Below are 27,008 nucleotides of genomic sequence, written 5' to 3' on the forward strand. Positions count from 1 at the left end.
AAAATATAGGGATAACTCACATGACCTCCTTTCTTAGTTTTCCAAAAGAATACGCAATAATATTTGTTTAAAGACACAGTATGTAACTTTTTTGTCAAAAAATAACTAAAATAAAAGCCTTTTTTTTTTTCATTTTGCTTGTGTTTGTTGCACTGAAAAACTAAGAAAATATTTTCATCTTCACTGTGAACAGGCTTGCATCTCCACAAACCTGACTCTTATTTGGCCTGTAGGAGGGCCTCCTCCTGCTTGCTTCCATGGAAATGTTCCTTTGGCTATTCACCTTATTCCAGAAGTTAGGGTGGTATTTATTTTGCATGGGGCTGACAATTTTGACAGCAAATAAGTTCTATACAGACTACAGAGCCTCCCAGAGAACTGAAGAGGTGTCGACTAGTGGGTCACATGAACATAGAACATGTTATACAAATCAACACTACTTTATATAATATTTTTGAGGCAAAACCTTTCCCAATTTTGCCATTGAAAAGAATGGACTTGCCCCTTAACCTGGAAGTACTACCACAAAGAAAGGCCAACTTGGGGTGTTTGAAGGCTAACGTGGGCCGAATAAGATCAATAATCTGTATAGCATAAAACATATTTACCTCCAAGATAAACATTCCAAAGTAGCTTACAACTATATTTCCATGGAATCGTGCATTGTGACATGCTTACTCCAGAAAGTGATATACTTTTTTTTTTTAAATTTGGCTTATAAATTTGATTATCTTCCTGAAGTTCACAAATGCACTCCTTTCTTTTAAAAAGATAAATAATACATAAACACATGATAATAAAATATTGGCTGTGTTTTGGCCATAATCGTCTGTTACAACTGAGTCCTTATGAAATGTATTGAAATGAAATAAACTACACTAAAGAGATCGTTTGTCACTATGTTATGCTTGATATGCGAGTAGTACCAAAATTACAGCTTCTTTGCTCTTAGCTGTTACCAAGCCCTCTTACAAAAGTGAACTCATTTGAGACCACAGAGGACACGAAAACATTTGAGCAAAATCATTAGCAACGTTCAAAGTGCTGGCGTTTCTTCGGAAAGTCCTTCATTTCTATCAGCCGAAGAATCTCGCACTGATGCTGCCTTTTAGTAAAGAGGTAAAAAAAGTCTTCTTCTGGGTCTGGGGCCATCGACTGCATACATAATGAAGACTGATGATCGTCGGGTGTTGCTTTTTACGCTTGTCATTACGGACCTGAAGGCAGCGTGTCTTTGTGAATCCCCTTGAGCTCGCCCTTGGCCTCAGATGACTGACTGATGACGGGCCGCTGATGTGAACGCCACTACACGGCTCCTCTGCTTGGACAGCTTGTGTTGGAAGACTAATGACAAATAAAATGGTGGAATCACTCTTGGATTCTTCAGATGGCGGGCCGTGGTGCAAGCAGAATACTTAGGCAGCGTCTATTAAACTGGTTTCATCTGGTCAAAATCATGTTCTTGAGATCAAAACTAACTTTGAAGCCTGATAGGTTGTTTGAAGTTAAGAAAACATAAAAATAAAAAAATATAAGTAACCCAGGGTTAACCAGGCTGGTCTTTAAACAGCAAGAAGATTTAGAAGTTTCTCAGTACTCTGGGGACAAGCATCTGTCGTCATTGGAAAGCGTCCAAAATTAGCTTGACAAAAAAATAAATAAAAAAATCAAACATTTAAGAAGTGAAGAGTTCAATAGCAAAACACATCTCCATTTTCAAAAACTGTCAAAAAGAGTTTCTTTTTGTTACCATCTTCTAGACATTAGCAATGACAATAATGTAAAGTGGATTTTATCAAGAAGGGATGGTGATTACATTTTGATGGCAGTAAAATACATTTGGCTTTTGGAAATATTACTACACCAAGAGTAAACAGCAAGCCTCTGATGACTTTTTGAAGTGGTAGGTTTTTGCAAATGAACTCTTGAAGTGTAGTTTTGAATTAGGGCTGGACGATTTTGAAAAGTAAAAATAAAATGAAAAAAATCAGCAAGATTTTTTTCTGACACATAGTCTAAAGCAGTATACACGACTTAAGTTTGAAAATTGGGATTAAGATGAATTACTATTTGAGAAAAGACTAAATATGAAGAAGAAATTGGAAATTGCTGTTGTTCTGCCTCCACTAGTAAGAAAACTGCATCAAAACCTGTTTAAATCAGCTGTCCGTACATGTTACAGCAACATTATGTAACCACTCTGAGGAAGAACACCAGTGAGCAGTCAAAACTAGAGTATGAAAATGAACGAAACCTTGGTCTGACAGAAGAATTGATTAAAATAAATGATCGAAAGACCAGATGAACCTCATTGGATGACTAAATATGAACTTCTATTTTAAAATCCCTTACAGTCCAGAACATGTTTATAGAGGATTAAACAACAGGCCAAATAGCAGCCTTTCAAATCTCCATGCATTCAAGCAGCTTTCATTTCAACTACCCTTTATGACTACATCACAAAATAGATATCTGAAAGTTCAGCAGCTTGTGTCAATCTTGATTTTTAGATTTTTATTAAGAATACCACACACAGGGGAAAGTAGTGGGGTTGAGCTGACTTGACTCATTTAGTTTTACAAGCAAACACAGATTGATTTAAATATAGACTGCTCCTTCCACTTAAGAGCTGGTCTAAATCTGTCAGTGCTGCTCAAGTGAAGAGAGAGATGAGTGCTATTGATCGCATTACTCTGGCACAGTTCACTACAACCTCGGACGACCTTTGACTACTAATGCCAATATATGGTGTAAAGGTGAAGAGTATGGACATTGTGTAGCATGATATAGAATAGAAATCAGTAGAGTGTTAGCATAATTTGTATTTGAATACCTCATGACCCCAGACAATACTTTAGCGGTTTATACAAGCAGTGGTTTGCATTCTTTTTGCTCCAAGGACCACTGAGGAAATGCATGGCTTAACTTCTTGTGGGGGGGTCTATCAGCTTGTCTCTGTGAATGTTATTGCTTTGCCTGGAATATTCCACAGTATGGCATTAAACTTATCCATGTTCCATTTGTTCAAGATGTTTTTTATTGCTAAATCAAAGTGCAACCTTACAGTGAAGAGAAGTGTAATGCCATACTGTAGAACATTGCAGGCAAAACAGAAACTCTATGGAGACAAGCCGGCAGTGGCCTCTCCAGTAGGAAAGTTACATTAACCATTTACGAGGTTAAATGTGCGCACATTTTTATATAGGGCTTTTCCACTTTCAAGGCACTCAAAGCTGTCTGTGCACATTGGTGTATGAACGTGAGTGTGAATGGGTGGGTGTTTCCTCGACGTAAAGCTCTTCGAGGCACTCAAAGCGCTACATCAAGGAACCACCCACCCATTCACACACACATTCATACACCAGTGTGTGCAGACACTGGGGGCAAGTTGGGTGAAGTATGCCCAAGGACACAACGATTGGATTCATCTGTGGGAGCTGGAATTGCACCATCCAACCTGTGGATCCGACTGTCCTACCAATGATGTTTATGTCGAGAGTTATGGAAATCGCCAATCTTCAGATCAATGGACAAACACGCTATCAACTGAGCTACTCTTACCCATGTATAAAACAGATCTATACCAGGTGAAGCTAAAACTATTTTACTAGTACTAAACCAAGAGGGCTTCATTACCACTAACAGTAGCCTGTACATGTACCACAGTTTGAGAAACATGGAGGAATTACATTACCAGTTACATCAAAAGCGCATTCAGACCCATTTTACTGAGCACTGCAAACAATATGGAAATTTTGTCCTATTAAAAAAAAAAAAAAAAAAAAAACTACAACATGGAGGATTTCCCCTAAAACACTCAATTTATAACTTACCATCACAATCTCTATATGCACCTCAGATGTTTGTGGAGATACAATCTTACTTACACTGACTATCCAAAGACCACTGTACAAAACTTCATCCTCTAAATCCATTTCTACTCTTGACATTTGCGTTGTAGTTTTCACAGAGTCCACAAACACATTCTAATCCGTCTGCAGCAGCCTGGCTCTGCATCCTTTTAAAACATGCAGAGCGACTACCAAGGCCACAGAGGTACAGGCATGGATCTGAATTAAACATGGGTCATAAAAAAACGAGACTTCTGCAAACCTCATGGGCCCTTATAAAAGTTATGCATCATAGATAAACACTATTAATTACGTTATCTCCTTTACATGGTTAATTGCATTGGGGTTTGTATATTTCTGTATCTTTATTTATTTATTACTTATGGAATCTTTATCTCCTGCACTCTCCTATACTAGCTGATTTTCCTTATGGGAAGAATACAAAAGGTCCAAGGTCACTTCTAGCACTTCTATAGTAATTTGCATTCGAGGTGGTGCGATAAATATGGCCCATGTGAACCAAAGCTGATAACGCAACATCGTTTAAGTCTATTTGAGATGTGTGGGCTTTGCAGAGGAATGCTATCGTTTTAATTTACTATATGCTTCAGTTCCTCAACAATGTAAACACAACAGGTTGCAAACGAGTGTCCATCCATCTATTGATCTTCTTCCGCTTATCTGGGGCCGGGTCATGGGGGCAGCAGTATAAGCAGGGACTCCCACACTTCCCTCACCCCAGACATTTCCTCCAGGTCCTTTGGTGGGACCCAAAGATGTTCCCAGGCCAGCCGAGAGACATAGTTCCTCCAGCGTGTCGTGGGATGGTTTTATTTTGAAAACTTTGGATCTTTGTGCCTGAATCAGCAGCAGAACTATCAAAAATCTACGACACAAAAAACTACAGAAACTTGATGGACTATATCGACATGGTGGACGAACAGACGCCGGATTGTGTCGAGTGCCAAAGCTGCTCCAAAATGGCGGCTCCAATGTGTAAATAGAAACTTTCCCAGAAATTTCTCATTTTGGGAAAATTCTAAGTTTTGTTACATTTTTGTATGTTGTGTACTCTTGGTTATTACAGAAAGGGCATGTGACGTAAAACTAATTAAATACGATTTGACAGGACTAGAGATAATAGCAGAGATGACGACGCTGAAAAAGTAATGGTAAATGGTCACTTTCTTATATAGCGCTTTTCCACCTTCAAAGCCTTCAAAGTGCTTTACATTAAGAAACCACTCACCCATTCACACACACACTCATACACCAGTGTACACAAACACTGGGGGCGAAGTGGGTTAAGTGTAACGGCATTCATCTCATGGGAGTTGGAATCGCACCGCCAACCTGTGGGTCAGTGGATCTGAGAGCGTGATTTGAACTGCCAACCTTCGGAATGGTTTACAAACGAGTAATGGGAAAAAAAGAATGGAAATTTTCTGTTATAATCAGCCATTTGTTTTTATTGTACCATTAAATTTTTTTTCCCTACAAAATGAGGTTACATTAGACAGTGCAAGAGTGCAATAACCATAATCATTTGTCAGTGAAAATATGCTAAATATGTTACGCTAAAAAGTTGTTTGGCAAAATTCTTCCATCTACCACAGACACATGCAGAATACATCCCATCCCATAACATTACCCAGCTGGTTGAACTATTGCCGAGAATTACCCTGGCTCCACCTGCATCCCACAGCAACACCACGGCGATGAACCCTGGGGATCTGCCTCCTCCATAGTGGGTCCCACTGGGGCCTGATTAGAAACTGTTAGTTAACATGTTGCTAGGGGGTTTTGCTCCATTACACTGGATGCCTGCAGCCCCGAGTGCAGAGTCATTAGTGATATCAAGCTGCACAGTTACCTTGGTTTGCACTGTTGACACCACAAACCACCCAAAATGAATTCTGAATCCCACCTGTAGCTAACGTCGCTAATCCGCTAATATCCGATGAACTGTCAGGTCATCCAAACATCCCTGTCACTAATAACGAGCACGCACTGATAACTAGTAATTAATATCGAATTAGCGAATGAAAAGAAATGAATGAATTAAATTAGCGTATGATGAGGGGGGTACCATAGGTGCTCTCTGGCAACATAGATATTAAGTTAATTACTGTCAACGCTAATATCAATTTTGCTGCTGTTTAAAGGGTCCATACTACGCCATTTTCTGATCTATGTTATGTCGTTTCCTCATTGCAAAAATACCTGGAGTTGTGTTTTGTTTCATTCACACATGTTTAACACACAAAAATGCATATTTAGGCTGAAACAGAAAACACTTTGCTCCACCTACTAATGTCATGCGGTAATATAAGAAGTGCTCCACTGTGTTTTTAAACTCCATACATCTTCACTAGAATCATTTGGATAATTTCAGCCTCGGAATTGCCCATTACCACTAAACAAAAGGTAAAAGTTAACTGTTAACTTGAAAACTACCACTTAATGACATCACAAGGTGGAAACAGAGCATTCTGAGCTTTGGAGATGTAGACAGACTGATAATAAAGGGTTACTCAAACGTGTGAATGAAAGAAAACTTAACTCCAGGTATGTTTTTGAAGAGGTAGCACCATTATAACATGGCTTAAAGCTCACAAGAGTTAATTTTGATTAATATAGGACGCTTAAGGTGCCTGGAATGTTTCACGGTATGGCAAAAGGAGCCAAGCAGGTAGCAGACCCTCCACCAAAAAACTGTGTACCTCTAAACACGTTTTACCTGTGAGACCCATAGCTCTTGGGATTGGTCTCAACCTCATTATCAAATCTTGAGTAATTACCTGTTTTGAATACTGATTACACTGTTGATGTTTGTGTGTGTGTTTATAGTGTTTAGAGCAGGGGCCTCCAACCTGTCGCTCCCAGTACCTCTCCAGCCCCTTCCAAGTAGCTCACCAAAGGATTATGAATTATATGTATTGTGCTGAATAACTAAATAGTTTTTTTTTTTATCGGCATTTAACTATGCCCCATTTAAGGCCTGCCATACCACTAATATTTACTAATTTTCTTGCGGCCGCTAAAACTAGTAGCTCTCTGGCATTGTCGTTTTGTAAAAGTAGCTCACTGGAGGAAAAATGCAGGAGACCCCTAGTTTTAAGTATAAAGGTTTTATTTTGATCCAGACAGTCAAAAGACAACATGGAGTCTTGGGTAAAAACACTGTGGACAGTCTACATAATGTGTGAAAGAAACTGACAAAAAAAACAATTTCTATGTATAGTCCTTTGACCAGTGTTGGGAAGTAACTGAACCTACAAAAATACACATTCTGAATACTAAGTTTGAGTGACTATTCTGGTAGAGACACACTTTCATTTGGTGGTATTTATATTACAGTAACTTTCCTAAATCAAAAGGGCTACTTGGCGGTATTTCATCATGCAATTTTGGCTTTGAACTGCGCAGTATTAGTGAGAATAAACAAAACACCACTCTAGTAGTGAGAGCATGTGTGATTTTTTGTCTCTAATTAGACGTAAATGAATGCATAACAACAAAAATAAAGCTGTTTGTAATTATATGTTATGTTTTTTTAGTATAACAGAATGCAACTCGGTGTAAAAGTATTCAGAGTGTTCAGAATACAGTACTTTGATTGGCCCATGTAAGTTACAAAATACAAAATAATGAATACTCAAATTAAATTTAACTAAACACATTTTCAAAATATTCTTCCCATCACTTCCTATAAGAGTGATGTCAGTTCAGCAGCACTTCGTTTTCTCAACCTACAAAGCCCACATATTGTCCTCAAGTCAGTTTTTTGGAAATATTCACTGCAGCTCTGGTTCTAACTAGTTCTTATTTTGGTCTCACATATAGTTGTAATGTTTGAACATCCCCCCCAACCTGTGCGGGCCCACCAGTGTCCATGTCTTACAGTGATTAATGGTGGTTGGTCGCGGCTCACACTCGCGGTGTTGGGGGCTCTGTGATGGATGGTGCTGGGAGCCTGACAGATGGACAGATGTGGCATGGCAGAGCAGCCGGGCAGAGAGAGGCAGTTCTGTCCTGATGGCTTAGTTTACCTGGGAGAGGACAGGGGCAGGAGGGAACCAGGAAGTGGGCGAAGTGTGTCATTGTCAAAACAAGTACTGGCTGTTTGTTATTTTGTTAGTTATTTAGTTCAAGGGTAAATGAGAGTTGAGAATGTTCCGCAGTGTGGCGTTGAGCTTATCTAAGAGGTGTAGCGTGGCCAGAAATTGGACTCAACTAAGAGTAATGTTACTTTAAAAAAATAAGCAAAAGTAGTGGTCCAAGAAATGACTCAAGAGTAAAAAAGTATTTGGGAAAACTCCTAGACGTAAGAGTAACTTAACTGTAGGGACTTAACTTCTATTTATAATTTGAAGTTATTGTCATTTGAAGGACAAATAATAAAAACATTAAATGATGCACAAAATCTGTTGTTTTTCAAAGGATAGACACAAATGAGAAAAACTGCATTATATCTGTGCAAGAAACACAAACATAAAGCTTTTGTTACTTCAGACCTATTCACAGAGGGAAGGGGAACCAAAACTTTTACTCAAGAGTACAGTTACTTCAATAAAAATATTACTCAAATATGAGTGAAAGTATGCACATAGAAAAGTAGCTTACATTTAATTGAGTAACTCTTTAACATAATAGTACTTTTTAGACTGAGTACTAAGCACCACTAATCCCCCCAGTCAAAAGTATGGGATATCATGCAGGTGACAAGGCTGAGTTACAGATCAGATCTGTGGAGAGGCAACTCCACTCAGAATAAAACAGTTTATTCATTGTAGGTGTGCTCAACATACCTTGAAAAACATGCAGATACGTCCAATGCCATGCTGTGTAGACAATCTGTCAGCTAACTGCCCACCAGAAGTTAAGTAACGCACCATTAAATCTTCATATCAAAACTATTCTCTTATTTTCTTTCTCTCTATAAAAGTTATTTTGTCATTTTGCTTTTTATTTTGTACTTTATATTGTGTTACTGTGTCCAAGTCATTCCTTAAGGATCAATAGTTTTTCCAAGTCTAAAGAAGGCACCAGATTCACTGCATTAGTTAGTACTGTCTAGAGCTGTTGGTCTTTAGTCGATTAAGCGGCTGATGGTGTCTCAATCAGTGGTGGAAAAAGTACTCAGTTGTTATTCAAGTAGAAGTACAGATACCAAGTAAAAGTTTCACAAAAAATCTACTAAAGTACCTGTTTAAAAATGTACTTAGAGTAAAAAGTAAAAGTATTTTGCGCAGATTTTGAGATCTAATGAAGCTTCAAATGTACTGATTTTGATAAAGATTTGTGCTGAATTTTGCTCAACAGAAACAACTAAACATATTTCCCTGGCTGTTTTTTTCCTAGCTATGAACTTGGTTATACTTTTCAGTCTTCAAAAATGTGTGGATTAGAACGTACAGATACCTGCTCCCAGATGTAGTGAAGTAAAAGCAAAAAGTATCCTAGTGTAAATTTTAGGTATCAGTACTTTATTACTTTTAATTTGTACTTTGTCCATTCTCGTCTTGCCCAAAAGTTGTATTAGTTGATTATTTTAGTAGGATTTATATGCCCAGAGCAGACAGGGGAAGGTAAGGAGTGAGCTAGTGGAAGATTTATTTACATATAAATACATTTTCTAGAACTTTTCCCTTTAAGTAGTTTCCTGTGCAGTTGTGTTGCGAGTGCAGTTAAGGTCAGATCATCGATACTGGAAAGTTTTTGCCACGCCCCCTTTTTAGTCAACCAATTGATCTGCAGGGCACGTCTTTAGTAAACCGAGAACATCTTTAGTCGACTACAACCCTATGAAGTAAATACAAAAATTAAGACAATGCAATTTGTACACAAAGAAACAGATTGTCCATAGCTGATCACAAACTTGTTGGCTGTAAATGGAGTTTAAAATATATACGGATACACCTGCACAAAGGTTAGCGCTATGATAAAATAGTCTCAAATAGAAGAAGACAAGGCAAACGTCCAGAAAGACTAGGCATAAGGCCAGACCTATAACTGCAGGGAGCCGGGGTTAAAGCCACTGCAAAAGCTGACAAGCACAAGCTCATGCCAAGTGAATATAGTGGGTAAGTCTGAGACCGCACCCTTCTCCTTCCACTCTCTCTATTGTCTATTTGGCTTGACGAAAATGTATCCTCTAAAATACATATCTCGGAAGTCTTGTATCCCATTGAATTACAGAAAAGATTGTTCAAGCAACCTTTCTTTCAGTACTGGATTATGGAGATATAATATACGTGCAGACTTTAGCCTCTACTTTGAAACCTTTAGATACACTCTTTCGCTCAGCCCTTCGTTTCATAACAGGAGATGAATTTAAAACCCATCACTGTACACTCTATGAAAAGTAATTTGGCCATCACTATCTGTCAGAAGAGAACAACACTGTATAAAATGTATTTATAAGGCACTACTTGATAGACTGCCTGGATATCTCACTGGCTTGTTGAACTTTGATACGGGAAGTTTCAATACAACATCCCATGATAGTCTAAATCTAAAAACTAGCCACACGACAACTGAAATAGGAAAAAAAGCTTTTGGTTTTGCTTCCCAAACAATGGAACACATTTCAAGGACAGTGCAAAACTGGATCCATTGGTGCCACTAATGCACTTTAATAATCTGGTGATAAACATTTATAATCACACCTGCTCCTGTTTTTAATGTTTTAAATTGATCTGTGAAGTTATTTCTTTTGTTTGCTTTTGCTGGTATTGTTCTGCATTTTAAACAGGGCGCTCATGAAAAAGAGTGAGTGCTCTCATTGAGCTCTCCCTGTATAAATAAAGATAAATAAATACAAGTAAAAAGACTAATTGTAACTATAATTTGTGCAATACGATAGTTCAATGCCAAGATGGTCTGCCTCTCGAGCCCTAGAAAGAGACACAGAAGACAACATAGATGACAACATAGATGACATGTCTTGCCCAAGGACACGACAACAATGTCATACAAATGCAAAGGAGTAGGAATCAAATACAAATCCGACAGGAGCAGATAACCAACTGAATCCTCTTAACCAAAAATATTTACCAATATATATGATTTTTATTATGTTTTTCCACAACTTTTGATCACAATTATCCGTCTTGTTGGATCAATTACAAAAATGGCATTCAAAAAGCCCTTCAGAGCTGTTGCAAAGTTACTTATCTAATCTAACACAAAAACAGAAAAAATATAGATTATGTGTATTTCTTCCATATAACTAAGCCGTTCTGAATTTTAGCCAATCTTTTTTCATTCCATCAATACAACGACATGCACACCAAGTGTATCCTTTGATTGAAAAGCGGTGCAGAAATGCTGGCTGTGGTTGGCTGCTGCGGTGGCTGAGGTAAAGTGCTGTATTCTGTAGCCGCCGCAGACAGAGTCATAAATCATATGTCGGCTAATGGCAGTTCCAAATGAGCCCTCTCATCAGACAAGACAAGTACCGCGCTTTGTGTACTTCTCCAGCTCCACTGTAACATCTGCGCTCACAAACCAATCCATGTGCACGCAGGCCTCGTGTTCATTAGGACATGTCTGCAGAGCCCCAATGCTTCCATTTAGCACCATTTAGACACAATATGAAGAGCCGGCTGTGACAAACAATCAAGGCTTCAGAAATGACAACAAAGTTTTCAGAAATGACAAGTTTTCTCAGTGTAGCAGAAATGTGATTCTGCACATTAACCTCCTCAGCCAACATAAAACATTTTTAAAATGCTTTTAGAATTCTAGATTTTCTAGATTCTCTTTAGATAATAGGCAGCTCTTTTAGGTGTATTTGCAAATTATTTCAGCCAGGTTGTCCCGATCCCAATCGGTCACTGACCTAGGCATTATTAGAGTATCAGCTTTGATCGGATTTGGTGAATCGATTGGGCCAATACAGTGTATATTGTCCTCAGCACCCAGCTGTCACTGCAGCTAATGCCCAGAGCGACTTAAAGATGATCGTTTCAAGAGCCGCTAAAACAATCTACATTCCTACCCTCACCTATGGTTATGAGCTTTGGGTAATGACCGAAAGGACAAGATCGCGGATACACGCAGTTGGAGCTCGGCGTGGAGCCACTGTTCCTTCACATCGAGAGCAGCCAGCTGCTTGGGCACCTGTTCCGGACACCTCCCTAGGGAGGTGTTCTGGGAATGTCCCACCGGGAGGAGGCCCCGGGGAAGACCCAGGACACGCTCCACGCTTAGACTAATGTCCCTGTGGCCCGGCCTCGGATAAGCAGAAGAAAGTGGATGCAGCTGCTAAACAATTATTAAATGACAGAGATAATAACTAGATTCTTTGATCTCTGCAATGTCTTCACAGAGCCATAAGAGTGAAAACAAAACTTTTGGCAAATTGGGCATAGGAACAGAGCCAAATGCATCGACTTGTTTACTTATGTTAAGATTTCCGGCCAAGATGGCACACTGAGTAGATGCTCTGCGGTTAGTGGACACAAATTTTCACTAAACTCTTTGTGGGTGTTTTGTTTGGTAAAATGCCATTGAACCCAGAGTTTTCACTCTTCCAAAAAACACCACAAATGAGACAACGTCCAAATGGCCACCAACAACTCCAAACAAAAGTGAAACAAAGAGGACTAAAAGAGGTGAGGCGACCCCTGAGCTTGAAATGTCAAACACGGCTCTGCTGATCTCTAGCTAAGCCTCTCTCCAGTCTCTTATTGACCACTTTGAGAAACAAGACAAGCAGCTTGATATGAGCAAAAATAATTAAAGAGCACAGTGAGAGCATTGATTCAAATGTAACAGACATTGCAGAGTGTAGAAAGTTGACAGACGAAGCAAAAAGCGCGCTAGCTGAGTTAACCCGGGAATAAACTGAGCTGCTGAAGAGAACCAGGGATCTCAAAGATATAAAATCGTCACATTTACACAGCACTTTTCTACCTTTCAAGGCACTCAAAGCGCTTCACATCTAGGAACAAATGACCCATTCATACACACATTCATACACCAGTGTCCGCAAACACTGGGGGTCAAGTATCTTGCCCAAGGGCACAAAGACAGCATTCATCTGTGAGAGCTGGAATCACACCGCCAACCTGTGGGTCAGTGGATCAGAGCCCTTTACCAGTAATGTTTATGTCGGAGCGGAATTCAAACTGCCAACCTTTGGATTGGAAGACAAGCACTCTACCATCTGAGCTCCTGCTGCCCCAACGATGAAGATGATGGACCTTCCAAATCAATGAGTTCAAGGAAAAAGAAGGTGAAGACAAAAGGCAAGATGTTATCAGCCTCTTGTGCCGTATTTCACCACAACTATCGCCGAAGATGGAAGAGGTAGTGGACACAGTTCACAGGCTCGGGCGAAAAGGCGGTCAAAGTAAGTACAGTCAAAATCCATACAATTCCTTAAATCAAACTTTCTGCAATCATCTAAATGTGAATGATCTGGAGAGGAATAAGGGGAGACAGCCATTTTCATTAGTCAATAACAATGTATGTAATATTATATCAAAGGTTTCAACTGACACAGCTCCCTTCACAGACCATGTCATAACACCTGAAACAAAATCTCCAATCTCTCCAAAGAGAAACAAAGGCTTTGGGGAATTTCACTCATCCTTGATGGTACATGATGAGTTCTGCCAAAAACCATGAATTAAAAATTATAATAACCTCTTGACATACTGCAGCAAAAGGGAATTTTTAAAATACAAAATTATTTTCAATTATCTTTAGTAAAACACAGGCTAGAAAAAGAAATTACAGAGAAAAATAACATGTTTCATTTATGTAAAAATTTTTATCCATCAGTGGAACAAAACCAACAAATTTCACAATGAAAAAAAAAATTTTTTTTTAAATCTTAAAATCTTATGCAAACCAAAAGTGAAGGGTTCATTCATCAGGTCTAAGGCTAAACAGACTGGAGACTGAAAAAACTCATTGTACTTCAACAAATTAGGAAAGGTCAGACAAGTGAAAAATTAAATTAACTCACTAATAATAAATGCCAATGAATGCTCAGATTCTGATTTGAAAGGAAATCTCATTTTATACTGAACTATACAGATCTAGTTTCTCAACAACTGATTTTCCAAAACCAGGTAAAGACAGAATAAAACATTGGGCATTAAAAATTGATTGAGTTTGACCCATAGAAGTACACCAATTAAAATTTTTATTCGTGCCTTTATTATTTTTGTATCATTTCTTTTACTATGATTATTTCATTTCATTATCTATCTATATATATATATTTTTTTTTTGCATTGCATTGCATATGTTTTATCTACCCAGTACTAAGCATGTTAAAAACAAAGTGTTTTTAACATGCAACACAAATTGTTTTGTAAATGAACAAGCACAATAATAAAAAAGGTCCTGACTCTGATGCCCAGAGTCAGGACTAAACCAGGACTAAACCAGTACTAAACCAATACTAAACCAGGATTTGATTTGTTGTATTGTGATTTTAGTGTCCTTCTTATTCTATAAAGCACTTTGAATTACTTTGTGTACGAATTATGCTATAGAAATACTTGCCTATACCTCCATATGTTAAGTAGCCATGTGCTCTGGGGCAGACTTCTCTTTTACAGGCCTCAAACATAAATGAGACAAAAAACACTGCCTTTGGAAACAGTGACATTAAACATCATCCATCGTCTTTGTGACTGTGTTCTGAAGCTGCTGTGGAAGAGTTTAACAATTCTCATTAAGTATTCAAACCTTTGTCTAATCTACAAAATTATTCATGGTCAGTCCTCTCCTCCACTCACCCAGTTCATCAGCTCTAGAACCACCACACAACGTCTCACTCGAGGGGCAGCCCGTGGAGACTGTATAGTTCCTTTGAGGAAAAGTGCATTCAGTCAGAGCGCATTCTCAGTTACAGCCTCTCAGCAATGGAACTCAGTCCCCAGCAGCATTAGAGAGTTAACTTCATACAAAAAACACAAAGAAGTGGCTAACCTCCCAGCAAACCTGTGATCATTAAGAGTTTTTACTATATACTGTATGTGTGAGCTTTTGCATGTGTGAGCTTCTTCTGTCTTGTGTGTCCTGTGTTTATTTCTGTGTGCTTGTTTTGTTTCGTAATGCATAATGTTCTTATTGCTTGAATTGTGTACTGTCTTAACTCCACTGTTTGTACATTTGTAATTCTAACTTGCACTGTTTATAATTTTATAATCTTTACTATGTTTTAGGATGATCAATTACCATCGGTCCAGGGACTACAGATGAAAAATAGCAAATTCTGGTGCATTTACAGAAATGTTAATTAATGTACATTGTCCCTGTCAAATAAACCGCATAAATAAACACATTTTAAAATATCAGGCTATATTAAGCAGGCCTTTTTTTATATGGTATATGGTAATCACTTTTATTAAACTGGGGCCAAAATGGAATACTTAAATACTTAAATATTTATAAAGACATGAGAAGATCAAAGTGAGATTCGATCTCTATTGGGAACTGCAAATATTATTTTTTTTAAAATCTGAATCGCTTCAGGAGCCAAAAGTACTGGATCCCTAATTTCAACCTTAGCAAGTGTGGAATTTGTGATCTGGAGCTTTCTGAGAGGATAAGTCATGTGATTTTGTGTGATTCTGAATAAATCCACATGGAAATTGTTATCAATATTTGATCACTAACTGGGGACACAGGTATATGAAAAATATATCATCTTTAAGCTGCACTGGGATGTGGAGGTGGCAAAAGATGCCCATTAATAAAACAAAACCAGAATACTCCATCCAAGTTGTATCTGGTATGACAGTAGTCAGTAATAGCATTGGTAGAGAAGTCTATGTAAGAGCTTATTTAAAACTGCCCCTCCATACAACAGACCCATTACTGTACATCAGTACAGGCTTCATCGCATTACAACATCTCATCTCATTGTATCCCTCTGAATTACAGAAAAAATGTTAAAGCAACCTTTCTCTCTGTACTGGATTATGGAGACGTAATATATGTGCAGACTTCAGCCTCTACTTTGAAACCTTTGGATACACTCCTTCACTCAGCCCTTCATTTCATAACAGCTGATGAATTTAAAACCCATCACTGTACACTCTATGAAAAAGTAGGTTAGCCATTGGTATCTGTCAGAAGATACCAATACAAATACATTGTATACAATGTATTTGTAAGGGACTACTTGATAGACTGCCTGAATGTCTCATTTGTCTCAATGATACAGGAAAATGTAATATAAGATCTCATGACTGTATAAGTCTAAAGTACTACTGCCTCACAACTGAAATGGGGACAAAGGGCTTTTGGCTGTTTTACTTCCCAAAAATGAAATATATTTCAGGGACATACACAATTAGATACTTCTGCACTTTAATAATCTGGTGATAATCATTTATACTCGCATCTGCACCTGTTTTTAATGTTTTAAATTGACAGAGCGACCATGAAAAGTAGAGTCTGAATCTGAGTGCTCTCATTGGGCAACCCCTGTATAAATAAAGACCAATGAAATAATAATAAAAAAAACAAATCTCAGAGAAACGCCTTCTAACCGCCTTCCTGACTCCTTCCTTGCGTAATATACCCACTGTTATGATAACGCGACCACATTTCCACTACTGAACTGAAGAGTAGTGCATGGCCAAGTCCGAGTTCAATCGAAACTGCCCAGTCGTAGCGAGGCTGAAGGGGTTTTCAAGTGCACTCGCACCATGACATGACGATAATCCCGCAGCTGATACAACGTCGCCCCCGGAGACCACAAATTAAAAATCATAGAGTGTAGCCCGCGAGCAACCATGACACGATTTGATGTCGAAGCCTTGGACCCGGTCAATGTCTCTTAGCGTGCGCCAACCCATTGAATGTTGTCCCTTTGTTCCATCTGGCAAGCATATAATGGACTTAGAGGAGGGGAGTGCCGGTGCTGTACGGAGATAGGGTTCTGAATGAGGGGGAGAATGTAATTACTATACCTGTCTATGCAACAATGGCCGCCCCACCTCTGCCGAGCCTCACTCCACTCGAAGGAGCCAGACAAGCTGTTGGATTGTGGGGGTACAAAAGGCGCCCTTGCTAGGACTCTTAAATCAGTGTCGTGTGCTCGGTCATAAAAAGGGGAAGAAAAAAAAAGATATGTCAAAGTACGACAGGAGATGTGCGGCCCCTATAAGAATCTACAGACAATGGACGATGAAGTCTTGTTCGTTTAAAAATGGTGGCCAAAGTCAAGGAGCAGTCCAAGCTTGTCACAACAGAAGCGAACTGGCAGGGTGAGGAGTTTAGCATGTTTTGAGCTGGAGAAGGAAGGATGGGAAGACGCAGGCGTAGTAGGTTACAAAAACATAGTGCTGTACTGTTTTTGTTTTAATTAGATAAAACCTTATTAGTTGGTTATTCTAACATCTAACTCTTATTTTTCCTTACACATTTATTTTTGCAAGACTCGATTAGCACAGCAGTTTATCAATTCTAGTACAATCCTCTGACAATTAAGGTTGTCAAAAGTAGCGAAAGTCAGATACTAATCGATACTAAAACTAGTATCGAAACTAGATACTCATTTGAGCAGGTATTCATACTAAAAAAGTCACATTCACAGGCCAGAAATGAACCCTGAGCTGCATCAGAACAGGTATAAGACACATAGACTAGAATATGTCAATGAACCACTATGGAACCTACCAGGACGACTGAGGGATTACACGTATGTATGTCCACACGGGAATATAAAAGAGAGTACTACAATTTAATGTTGAAAATCACATTCTTTTGTCTTATCATCATCTCGGTATCGGAATTGGTTGAGTCCATTTCCTTTCTACAACTTTCAAACTCTTCTTCGATAATGATTATACCGGAAGGAGGCCCCGGGGAAGACCGGCTGGCTGGGAACGCCTTGGGGTCCCACCGGAGGAGCTGGAGGACGTGTCTGGGGTGAGGGAAGTCTGGGAGTCCCTGCTTAGACTGCTCCCCCGCGACCCAGCCCCGGATAAGCGGAAGAAAATGGATGGATGGACTATACCTTTTTCTACCTTCTAGGCTCTCAAAGCGCTTTACATCAAGGAACTACTCACCTATTCATACGCACATTCATAAACAATTCGTACTCAGACATTGGGGATGAGGTGGTTTAAGTATCTTGCCCAAGGACACGACGACAGCGCTCATCTGTGGGACCTGGAATCGCACCGCTAATGTGTGGGTCAATGGATCTGACCGCTCAACCAATGATGCTTATATCAAGCGCGGGATTCAAACTGCATAGAAACTAGTTTAAAGAATACTGTGTGCGGTAGGAGTAAACTGTGATTAGAGGAGTAATTCTTGGTGTTCGGCCTTGAATCCACAATAATGAGGGGACTTTGCTTCGCCAGCTATTGAGCCAGATTACTAATGAAAAAAAAATAAAAAATTAAAGACACATCATACCACTTAGACCTTCACAATTACAGCCGTGATGGTGTATTGATTGGTCTACGAATGTCATTTGTATTAAATTACCACGGCGGTCATTCAAAAGATAACATTATTGCCAAAAGCCTTGTCATGGCCGTACGCTGCTCCTTGAAGACGGCAGCTCGTGAGTCAGAGTCGCTGATGTCGGAACAAAATGAAAGAGTTGTCCTTCATTGTTGTTTGAGCCATAAGTCAGCACGGAGAGGAGCTGATTCAGAGCTCCGCCCGGTACAACAGTAGTAAATAAGAAGAGAGTTCAGCTGCTATATACTCTGCCTTTTATGAGTTTGTCCATTGCAGACTGTGGGACAAGCTTCAGACGGCACTACGGAGCGGGTCGTTTGGAAATGCCATCACCTTGAGGCATATTCCTTCCTTTCTTCGAAGTCTGCAGTGCCCGTGTTGCCAGGTGCTCTGAATTACGAAGCGAAACGGTTATATTATTGATCAAATGTGTGACATTTCAGTAAGTGCTTATCATTGAGTCTCGCAGCTTCACCGTCAAATCTCTCTGGCTGCTTCTTTAACTCATTACAGCATTGATCGTCCAGCACCAGGTGAGTGGGCTTTCACTCCTGAGAGAAAATTATCGAGGGCTCTTTTTCTTCATGTTCAGCTTACATTCAGTGTGGCTGCGGCTGGAGAATAAATGGAAAACTAGAGTATGTTATCATAAGGAGAGACAAGAGCTGCATATTATGTACCGTGCTTACCTGCAACTTTGAAAACAAGTGTTTGTGTGTGTAATGCAGTTTTAATATTACTTTTCATACTTAAGCTACTTGGTCATTTTGAAATTAAAGACTTAAATCTACAATGCAACATGTTTTATTTCAAAATTAGCTCAATTAAATCCAAAGAAGCCCTATTGTAGTTATAATCTATGATGCCCATGGATCATTGTTATAATTTGCATGTTTTAAATCACAATATTCATCTAAAACAACTTCATGAAAGAAACAAGTCCGCTCACTTCTGAGTTAGAAAACTGGATCATCGATTAAGAAAATAAAATTGAAAAACGACATACATACAAAGCAGTGGGCGTGTACCGGTGGAGGTGAAAACGGGAACTGTTCGGCAATATGGCGGCTTGAAAATACGCCATTAAGTCATGTGATAATAAAGGAAGTGCTCCACTATGTTTCTAAACTCCATACACGTCCACTAGGATCATTTCAATGATTTCAGTCCTGGAATTTCCAATCTCTACTGGACTAAAGGTGAAAGGTAGCCATTAACTAGAAAAAAGGTGCAACAGAGCATTTTGAGCTTTGGAGATGTAAACAAACTAATAAAGGGTAACTCAAACGTGTGAATGAAACAAAACAACTCTGGGTATGTTTTTGAGAAGGTAACAACATTATAACATGGCTTAAAGCTCACAAGAGACATTTTTGCATAATATATTTTAGGAATTATCTATTTTAGACAGATCAAATATATAATTTGTCATGTTTCAAAGTACTCATGGAAGCAGTATAGTTCAACAGCTCGTTTACTACTACAGCTCTGGGTCGTATTCAGTCTCTTTGCAGCCACAAACCCCGGCCTGCTCTGAGAGACAGCACAAAGAAATGCTGTTTGCCCAACGGACCGCGCTCTAACTGTACTTTGTTTTCGTCAGTCTTTCAAGTTGAAAAGTGTCAGGTGCGAGAACAGATTCCTTTTGCGTGGCCCGGCTCTCTTGTAGGAGACAGCTGCTGAGTCGGCATATATGTGCTCCATACTTAAGCTGACAACGCATCGACACGCAGGACAAGCCCGACTTCTGTGATTGGCAAAAAGATATCAAGTGGAAGGGGCAAAGCAAAAGCAATTTTCAGGAGCTGCTGGGAATATATTGGGGTCGAGTGAACTTCATTTTTTGCTACATCTGCTTTACATGGAATTTGCACTAACACAGTAGCGGTGGGACCGTGATGATGAATACTGATGTGTTCAACTGTACATGGATGCATACTATGAAGACATCCCTGACTACTAGTGTCTATCCAATCAAATGACAAGAGAAATTTTTTTTTTTTACCTAATGCTAATTTTAATTGTAGCCTAGTGGGGAAAAAACAACAACTTATTTTTCTGTCACTCCAATAGAAGGCACACTGCACACACGTATGCTCTTGTAGATTCACCCTTGTTCATGGGCACAGGCTGTTGACTTTTGCCTAGCGAGTGATGCCTGAATGTCGGGTAAATATATTAAAACTGACTTTTATTTTCATGATACGATCCAATATAAATCACAAAACAAGTGATGGATGTCTGTTGTTGTTGTTACAGCCGATGGTTTATGTTAGCCCTCGGATGTTTTCACATTGAGTTAACAAGCAGTGTGACTTGTGCAGTGGTGGATGAAGTACAGATACAGAGGCAAAAAGTTACTCAAGTAAAAGTCTCAGGTGAAAAAAAAAAGAATCTACAAACATGAAAGTATTTAAAGTACCCGTTAAGAAATGTAATAAGTATTTCACACAGTGTTGTTAATTAAATGTAGTCATATTAATTAAAAACAAAGCTACATGGTTTGGTCAACAGCAGCAATATGAATAAAAGTCTTAATTTTTCTTATGAACTTTGTGTATTTATGTTTGTTTGCTCAAAGCCGAAGCTTGAACTCGAAACCTTTAGTCAAGACCACAAACATGGTAAAAAATATCCCTTCAAGTCATATGAAAAGTACTTTTTACTTTTCAGTCCTGTTCAAAAATGTAGTGGAGTAGAAAGTACAGATACCTGCTCTCAAATGTAGTCAAATAAATTTTACAGTTGATTCTCATTACTTTTAAGTACAAATACCTAAAAATTCTACTTAGTACTTTACAACTTCTTTACCTTCCACCACAGGACTTGTGTAGCAGCAACAAGAGACATAGTATTTGGTAGCGATCACCTGCCTATTTCTCAGGTGATTATTTCATTATTCCTGATTTGTTATTGTTCATAAAATTCAAATGTAAAACTGCAATGTTTAAACCGGGAAGCTTGTGCACAAGGTTAAACTTGCACTGTCAGTGCTAGTGTCTGTTATTTAAAGGAACAGGGTTCTTCTTCCTCAAAGCAATGCCACTCCATAAGAGAACGTACAAACACTGTCACAAGAGCAGCTCGGGACCCCAGTCTGCTGCACATCTCCATCTCAAAGCCACTAACCGCTCCTTTGAAGGTAGTAACAGTACAGATCTTAGCCAACAAAAATAAATTGTTTGAGAGGAGAGTTACCGAGCCAATTTTTGTTAGGAAAGACTATCCATTTTTGAACAGGGATGGGGGGCCTTAGACATCACTCATCTCCTATTTATAACTCCATCCTCCGATCTAAATCACAACAAGGAAAACAATAATGCTAGCCAGCGTGCTAATAGATGTGAGAGCACTCATTATTGGGCTGAACCATTATGCAAAATATCACTCAGCTAGGTCTACTGAACTATACCAACGGTGAACGGTGCCTAAAACAAATAGCTATGTTAGTTTCAGTGTAGCTGGCTCCTCCCTTCAGATATGTTTCTTGTGATTACGAAACTATGATTTGCAGTGTTTAATTCAGCATTTTTGTTGTCACACGAATCACTGCAGTTATTTATGTACTTTTATTTTGTGTGTTTGTGAATGCACTTTACTGTTGTAAGCACTCCATTTTCATTATCACACTCAAATTATTAACGCTGCTCTTCACCACAAATCACGGAGAGTACTCAATCGAGAATTAAAGAACCCTTTTTATATCTTGACGTCTTCGGGTCATTTATATTTCACATACATAATCATTACGTCTTCAGAGAAATCTACGTTGAACACGATTGGGGCAAAAGGGTGCCCTTGATCAGTGGCTGAAAGGGAGACATCCACATGTAGAAATAGCTAAGAATTATATATTCATTGAACTCATTTGGTGGAGCGCGCATGTACGCTCAATATTAATGGATGGACATGATCTACATTTTCTTTGATTTTTCAAAAAACGAGCCTCTGAATTATTGCTTGACAGGAATTTGTTCCAGGACAATATTAATAATGACTTATATAGTACTTTGTGTTGTGTTATACTGTACAGTGAAACTGTATTTCTCCAACCATAGCTGCTCAGGGTTTCACTGACAGACTTGTGGCCTCCAATCTGTGGCAACAGCCTCTCTGGCCACCACCAATCACTCACATTCATTCAGAGGTAAGGTGGGTAAGGCAAGTGTCTTCCCTAGAGTCTGTATATATATAAATGGACACAGCTAACCTGCTAGCCTCTGTGTTCCAAATGGGAACTGAGCATGGGCGAGCTTGCGGCTCCATTAACTCTGGCTCCTATCCATTTTTTTGAGAATCTGTCACCTCTGTCTATGTAACTGCTGCTGTCAGGCTTGTCATTTGGATATTAAAATGCTCATATTAACCCGCTCTACATGATCCTGGTATTTTTTATTTTGCTATTGTGTCCGTAAATGAAGATTTGAACATTAACACCAGACAAATCAGGCACCTTCTTTCCCTGACGTCGCTCCAGCTAGCGTTAGCAACTGGAGCAACTGGTTAGATTGACAACGTTGCTAAGGGAAAGAGTGTTACATTCAACAGCCTCGCTCCAGATTGGCTCTTTGGTTGCTACGATACCCATGGTGGAAATTCTAAATATGGAACTCTGCTCCAAATTCACCCCTATAACTGCTAACCTCGATGAGCTTCATTTGACTGGAGCTGAACGCTTCCTTAGTGAACTTCTTTATAGAGTTTATGGTTGGGGCTGTGACTGAACCAACAACTTGGACCAATATAAGCACTCTACTATCAGTGCTACTGCAAAAGGAACATATTTATTCAATCATAGTTCATCTACAATAAAACTGACAGACTTGACGATTTCTAGTACATTTTCAAAGCTGAATTTCCATAGTTGTCAGGCCGATTCAAGTATCTCCGATCTTCATTGCACACACTGGTCCGACGGCAACAGAAGCGTTGCATGGCTCGTGTGCATGTGTGCATGTTTTTGCCCCTCTCACTATCACGCCTTTATTGAGCTTGGCCTTTCCACCTGAGCAGCGGTGACCATCAGATGAGCCCGCCTTTCGCTTCACACTTTATGAACTTCAAAGCTGCTGCAAGCACAGGCCGCCGGATGATGGACTGCAGGGAGCATACGCAGAGATAGCGAGGAGCCGGGGCTGTGTGCTTGTAGCTGTTTAATACTAAATGAGGGGGATGACAAGGCGTCCTGCCCGTGGACTACATAAATCACCACAACAGAGGGCTTGGGGATGCTTTGGTAGTAGGAAGTAGGAGTCTAGATCAATACAGGCATTTACAGGCAAGCCAAGAGCCAAGAGAGCGTTTGTGCTCAGTGCTGAATACTACGCCTTTGAGTGCGGCGGGTATTAAAAATCCACTGAGGTCAAGACAACATGAATAAGAAGTGCAAATTACTTTCAAATAAATACAAGTACTGCAATTATGGCTCACCTGGTCTAAAACTGCGTCAGATACCTCAATAAACAAGGGCAAGGTTAATTTTGTGGTAGGGCAGCTACGATTAAATAGAAATAAACTACTGAAATAATTATGGACCATTTTCATCATTGTGAATCAGTATAAATGTATAACACACGACACTGGCGAGGAAAATGGGTTTTATGGTAGTGGGTGACAGTAGTTCAATTGGTAAAGTGTTTTAAAGTTGGCGGTTCGAATCCCGCTCTTGACGTAAACATCATTGGTTGAGCGGTCAGATCCACCGACACATGGGTTGGCGGCATGATTCCAACTCCCGCAGATGGGGCAAGACATTTAACCCACCTCGCCCCCCATGTCTGCGTACACTGGTGTGTGAATGATTGATGCTTTGATGTAAGCGGTTTGAGTGCCTAAAAGGTGGAAAAGCGCTGTATAAATATGCAACCTCTAACCATTTACCTCTATCAAAGCCCCAATCATATCATTGATCAATATTTGATTAAATTTCCCAGGCACAATGAAAATAATTGTTTGACTAGTTTTCTAATGAAAAACGAAAACAATTTTGTCTGCAACTGAACTGTTCTTATAACAAGCTGCTATTAAAAACAAAAAAGAAATTGGTAACACTTTATAATAACTTCACCTTAATTAGTCTTAATAAAAGCATGAAATATGACTTCATAATGAACAAATACTTTATTAAGAATATTCCGGGGTAGTAACAGCATAATAATGTCCTAACCGTAAATCCTAACCCTAAATAGTTACCAAACCTTGAAACAATCTTAATAAACTATTTGTTAATTATGAATTAAGTCTTTGTTCATGCTTTACTAAGGCAAATTGCGTAGTTATTATAAACAAAGAATCTTCATAGATGCAATGAAGCGCTGATGCAAAACCTTAGAACACGCGGCGATTAACAATTCAACGCATTTGTACGACTCGTGCTCTGTGTTTTCAGTCAGCACGCATTTCCCATGTATAACAATCATGATTAATTTCCTTCAGACAGTCGGGATGGGACCCACACGCACACGGCCATATGATGCCTGTAACAGTTTGTCTCTGTGTAATGAATATAATGAGCTGATTCTTTGCGCAGACAGGTGACCTTCTACAAGGACGTAGATAAAGACTTTCATTCTCAAACAAAAGAGCAAAATGCCATCCTCTAGGTCCAACAATCTAAATTTGATACAAGCCTAGCGAAACGCACTTCCTACAGCTATATTCTTCTTCTAAGCAACACAATTACTTTCATTTACAGATAAAAACATGAAAAAAATAGACATCAACTTTGAGCTTCAGGGTGTAGTTTGGGTTAAACCTCCACCCACACAGCTCCAGATCCACCCCAGGCATTAAAACTATTAAACCTTGACATTGTTCCGCATTTAAAAAGTTTTAAGTATTAGAATTAAACATCACAACACTCAAATTATAGACGTAGTTGGTCCAACATGATGACTTCAGACATCAATTCTATACCGATTATCCAAATTTGTAGGCTATTATTACTTTACATACTTTTCCAATTTATTGATATATATTTAATGATTTAAAACAGAACACAAACATCCTGTGCTCTTTTTGCTGTCATGACGACCAACGAATTTAGCTTTGACTCATTTATTTTTCCATTTCATTCATCTTTATTTATACAGAGAGAGCTCAAGGAGAGGACCAGACTCTTTTCATGAGTGCCCTGTTCAAATTCAGAACAATACAAACAAAAATAAACAAAACTAATTAATACATATGTCCAATTAAAACATTAAAAACAGGAGCAGGTGTGAGTATAAATGTTTATCACCAGATTATTAAACTGCATTAGTGGCACTGGTGTTTCCTGTTTTGCATATCCTTGAAATGTATTCCATTTTTAAGACGCAAAATAACCAAAGCTTTTTTTTTTTTTCCAATTTCAGATCTAGTGCGGCCAGTTTTTAGACTTACACTATCTTGAGATCTTGTTTTAAAAGTTCTCGTATCAAAGTTCAACAAGCCAGTGAGATATTCAGGCAGTCTATCAAGTAGTGCCTTATAAATACATTTTATACAGTGTTGTTCTCTTCTGACAGATAGCGACCTTTCCCAGCCGTAGAGAGGCTCTCGAGACGCCAACATTTTCGACATTAAATTGGAGTACTTCCTTTTATATTACCACACGGCCTTATATTTGTGTAATCCCTCAGTCGTCCAGGTAGGTTCCATAGTGGTCCATCTGTGTATTATAGTCTTATACTTGTTCTGATACAGCTCAAGCTCATTCTAAAGCCATTCAGGAAAGGTTCATTTCTGTCCTGTGAGTTTTTTTAATATCTAGTTTTCGATGCTTGTTTTAGTATCGATTATTATCTGACAATCCTAATTTTAAGACACTGCCGGATCAATGCCTTGGCAGAGGTCTCATCTCTCCACAAGCTTTCACTTTCGATTTCTTATATTGGCACATTATTTTTCTTAGAATTGGATGGGGTTGAAGAATTGATGGATGCTGGGTGAAACAAACATGTCCCTGAGGAGTTGTGAGAGAGTGTTTTGGCACCGAGGCACCAATCATACTTCAGTGTTTTCAATATCTGTCCAAAGCCCGTTTCCTCTGCCCGTCAAACACAAAGCACTCCTCCCGTTATTGCTCATTTCACATTTTCCTCTCTCTCTTTCACTTGACAGTCTTTCCTTTCATCCCTCTGCAGTCACATCATTTTGATTTCCAACCTGCACCAAATCAATACAAGCCGATTTTAAAATAGTAGTCATTTTCTGAACCAGGTAAAACATTTTCGTGTTCAAATTACTGGATGAACACAGCAGCAATCCTGTTAGTCAGATACGGCACTTGCAAACCAACAAAGAGATAACGACTCATTACTTTATATGAACAAGTTTCTTACTTTTAAAGGACTTGGTTAGCTTTTATCTTAACTTAACACCTGCAATCCACTATTGCACTGTTTCTACTTACTTAGTTTTAATGAGTGCTGGAAGAAATACTGTTACTTAAGTAAAAGTACAGATAATTGAGATAATTAACTTTTGGCCACTGTAAAACTATCACATGAAAAACTCTACTTAACTACCTGTTTAAAAATGTACTTTAAGAGTATCAATATGAATCAGTTTCTGAATTTTTCTTGTAAATTTTGTGTGTGTATTGTTGTTTATTCAAAGACGAAGCTTAAACTTGAAAACTTTAGTCAAGAGGTTTCCACAAACATGGTAAAAATAACCCCTGAAATCATTTGAAAAGTACTTTTAGCTTTTCAGTCCAGC

Source organism: Periophthalmus magnuspinnatus, chromosome 2 (genome assembly GCF_009829125.3).
Source record: "Periophthalmus magnuspinnatus isolate fPerMag1 chromosome 2, fPerMag1.2.pri, whole genome shotgun sequence".
Classification (NCBI taxonomy): Eukaryota; Metazoa; Chordata; class Actinopteri; order Gobiiformes; family Gobiidae; genus Periophthalmus; species Periophthalmus magnuspinnatus.